Below are 4,617 nucleotides of genomic sequence, written 5' to 3'. Positions count from 1 at the left end.
TTTTTACACACACACTCACACACACACACACACACACACACACACACACACACACACACACACACACACACACACACACACACACGCACAAACGCACACACACACACACAAAATATATTATCTATTAATACAGTCAATTCCATTAATTCCAATTTACTGTGTCAAATGTAAAAATATATAGTATATGAAAATCTGAATGTATATTATGTGAAGATTTCAGATGCAAAAACCTCTAAGTCCCATCTGTGATTTATTTTAAATGAGCATTTTTATCATGTTCCTATGAAAATAGCCTTGTACATTTTTGAGAACAATTTAATAACTGACTAATCAATGCAATTAAAGTGAAATTACTGAACCTAAACACATGAGCCTGCATGATAAAAATACTAGTTTAAAAGAAAAAAAAATCTCAGACAGACTTTTTTTTACAGACTTACACACACAGACAAGTGTGTGAACATAGGTTTTTGCATTTATATTCAGTAATAATAAATATTCAGGATTTATATCTGCTGTATATATTCAGAATTATAATATATGTTCAGACTTATTTAAATCTATATAGTCAGAAATATAACAGTATTTTCAGATTTATATAACTACCTATTCAAAATTATAAATAAAAAATACAATTTAAATTTCTATATTCAAAATAATAACTTTATATTTAAGCATTATAAATGCCTATATAAAAAGTAGTTATTTTATTATTCTCATTTTTTTTCTTCAGTATTTACTTGATGACATAACCAAACACACAGTGACCTGAGAAACAGTAGTGGACTTCATGCAAGCATCTGTATCTGTTCACCATTGCAGTTAATGTCTGTGTTAACGTGAGTGACAGTGATATTACCTGCAGCTCATCTGTTTCCTTTTTCACGTATGAACACCACAGTACAGTAAAATAGGCACCAATGCAACCCGACCTCCTTGTTTTGTTTTGATACACTTATTCTGGGAGACACGCACTGAAACGGTAGAAGAGGGTAAAATTTAGCAGAACAGGACAGATACTGTAACATGGTTCCCCTCTGTTGACAGCCAAAGTCACAACAGATGAGGAAATCTCCCCTTTCAACATGACGTGCTTACTGTATGGAAGAGAGTCGTTAACATGGTCGATTTGAAGGCCATGTCACACACAGATGTTGATCTCAAGCAGGGAAAGACAAGAAAGGGCTATGACGGGCGAGCAGCGAGGAACAGGTGGAGCACTTCTGGTGCACAGGTTCTCCGGGAGAGAGATATTCTCTTTCACTAGCATGTGTGTGTGAATTGCCGCTAGACGTGAATTAAATGGTCCCATCTGTAACCTTATAAGACACAGCTTTGCTCGCAAGACCTGAGATCGATTTTGTGCACTTATTCTTTGAGAGGGAAAACGCAAAAGAAGCTCGCCGGGGATCCGTTTTCAGACGGATAATGGCGTTGTGAAACAAGGGGGCAATATAGGGCAGCGCTTTCACACATTCTTACATCTTTCTATCTACATAACATGAACCATATTTACGATCAGAATCACAGCCGCTTCCACTTCATTCAATCTACCTCAAGCTATTACATATACACACTGTGTGCTGTTGCTTTATTATACAAAAAGCTGCAGACATTCGACATTTTCTCATACTTCTTATTTTTTTTGTATTGTCGAGTTCTTTTTCATTCTGTCATATTGACTTGTATGTGTGATAATAGCTTTTGACTCACAGTTGACTGATCTTTGGCTCTATTCCTCATGCATGCTTGCATAAGGACATACAGTAAGTGTTGTGGAGAGGAGAGAGAGCTTTGCTGAATTTCAGTAGACTTAGTTTATCAGTCTAACCAGCTCCAGCCACTAGATGGGGTATGATAACCATGAAGAGATTCCCTGCAAGCTCTCAGCCACATAAAGAGCTTTAGATCAGTGGCTCCCAACTGGTTTAGTATGAGGACCCACGGTTTACATTGGACATCATGTGGCAAAGATTTTATGTGTAAACTTGAAAAACATTGGAATATAATGTTTTCTTTTTTTTATATGTCAGACTGAAATTGATTGTTAAGTAAATGCATAAGCAACAGCAGTAGGTCTAACAAATGCAACAAACACTTGACTACATATTTTATTAATATCTACTGAGAGGTGAATTTGCAGCTAAATATTCTTAATTGTTTTCTCGTTAAAATTAAATAAATAAAAACACACAAGCCTAAATTCTTTGCTAGTTATTTTATTTGTATTTTTTTATTTATATATTTATTAATTAGTAGACTTTATTTTTTTATTATGTATTATTTAGTTTTTTCCCCTATGCCTGTAACTATATATCTTTCTTACCCATAAAGAAAGAACGAAAGAGGTCTTGTTGGTGATTTATGGTTTCTTTTTCCTCAATAAAATCTTTGCACTTGCAGTACACTATAATAATTTTTATGACTGTCTTTAAAGACGGGAAATTTCGTAGTAAGCGGTAAACCAATAAAAGTCAATTGTAATTTACATTAACAACATGATAACTGGTCTGTATTTCTGTCCTTGAAATGTGGTGACACATCAGCTTGACATGATGCCAGCTCGGATCTTTTCTTTTGGGCATGATGTGCAGTTTTGCAGTTGCTATAACATGTAAATCTCAACATGTGTAAATATGTGATGATAGATCTATAATATCAAAGCTGCAATGAATTCAGTGAAATGAATCATCAAAGTAATGAATGCTTTATGCGATATACTTTGTATTTAGGGCCACAAAATTCACAAGTATTCTGTATTTGAAATAAGGATTAAAAAAAAAATAGAAATATTTAAGCTTGATTCTTAACCTATTATATATTATTTTAAAACAACTAAAATAGCTGAAACTCAAAATGGCAATTTAAACGAATTTCGGGCCCAAAAAATACAGACGCAGGTGTTCAGGAATTAACTTACATTAAAGTTTTTGGTTTCAGTTTATAAATTCACAAGCTAGCCAAAATGTCAGCATGTAACCAAAGCAAAACACTCTCTCTATGGGTGGACATTCCATCCTTCATGAATATTAAAATCTTTCCAAACTAATCACGGGTCTTTTGGGCTTCATCCATGTAACTTGATGTAGGCATGTGTATGTGATGATGGTCTGTACTGGAAAAGTTTAACCATTTATATTGATATTTTAAAACAAATAATAATAATAAAAAAAAAAAATGTCACACAAAATATTTGTCTAACCCAATATGTTTAGACTGCAGTGTATACAAAAGTTTGAGGTTGGGAAGAGTTTAAATGTTTTAAAAATCTCTTATGCTCACTAAGGCTGCATTTATTTGATCAAAAGGTAAAAACAGTAATAATGAATTGTTGTTATTATTACAATTGGTTCCATTAGTTAATGTTAGTTAACTACTTTCGTTAACATGAACTAAGCAAGAACAATCCTTCTACAGCATTTATAAGTCTTAGTTCATGTTAATTTCAACATTTACTAATGCATTATTTAAATCAAAAGTTGTGCTTGTTAACATTAGTTAATGCACTGTGAATTACCATGAACTAACAATGAATAACTGTATTTTCATTAACTAACATTAACAAAGATGTATGAATACAGTAATAAATGTATTATTCATTGTTTGTTCATGTTAATTAATACAATAACTAACATTAACTAATGGAACCTTATTCTAAAGTGTTACCATATATATATATACATATATATATATATATATATATATATATATATATATATATATATATATATATATATATATATATATATTAATATTTAGATTTTTATTTTATCCCTATGATGGCAATGCTAAATATTCAGCAGCCGTTACTCCAGTATGACATGAGCCTTTGATTTGCTGATCAAAAACACATAATAAGTGTTATAAATTTACAATAAGTATGTATGATAAAGAAAAAGTGATTTGTTTTGATGTTTCGGTGCTTAAATTCTTTGTTCTTTTTTTTTAAACCATAATACTTTTTTTCAGGAGTCTTTCAGGAGTAATAGAACTATTTTTTTTTTTACATTATATTTACTCACATTTGATCTATCCTTGCTGATAAACATATTAATAAAAAAGAATTAAATAAACTATATTTAACATTTAGATATAATAAATGCAAAATTAACTATGGACACTGTTCACTGCAGTGCTCGTGCAATGTTTAACATCTACATATGATTTCCATGATTGTGTTTTCATAGCCAGATTTAACCACAGAGCCTGTGAGTATGAAAAGTGATAAAGCTGGACTGATCACTAGAAAATTTCAAGCAGCAGCAGACACACTAAGACGGGGAATATTTCTCCACCTGCTCGGAGTTCAGCAAGGGTTCACTCCACAACCTTAAGCCGCTTCGAGTTCACTCTCCTCAGGGCACCCCAGTATATAAACACCAGTCACACACAGCTCAAGCCATCTGATTGTAAGTGCTCAAATATTTGTAATGTCTTTAGTGGTGCAGTGAACGGACAAGAGTGGAGGAACATTTTCGAGGTCCGAACTGGTACTGGTTCTCATCGCAGTCGGTCACACCAGTCATGCTGTTATATTGAATAAAATACATAAAAGCAAACATTTGTTTCCCTCACTTTCTACAGTTTAAACACACTGTTTTTGGAAGAGATGGTGTG

Source organism: Carassius auratus, chromosome 38, assembly GCF_003368295.1.
Source record: "Carassius auratus strain Wakin chromosome 38, ASM336829v1, whole genome shotgun sequence".
In the NCBI taxonomy this organism is placed as follows: Eukaryota; Metazoa; Chordata; class Actinopteri; order Cypriniformes; family Cyprinidae; genus Carassius; species Carassius auratus.
The sequence above is the reverse complement of the archived record's forward strand: the minus strand, read 5'-3'. Positions refer to the sequence as shown.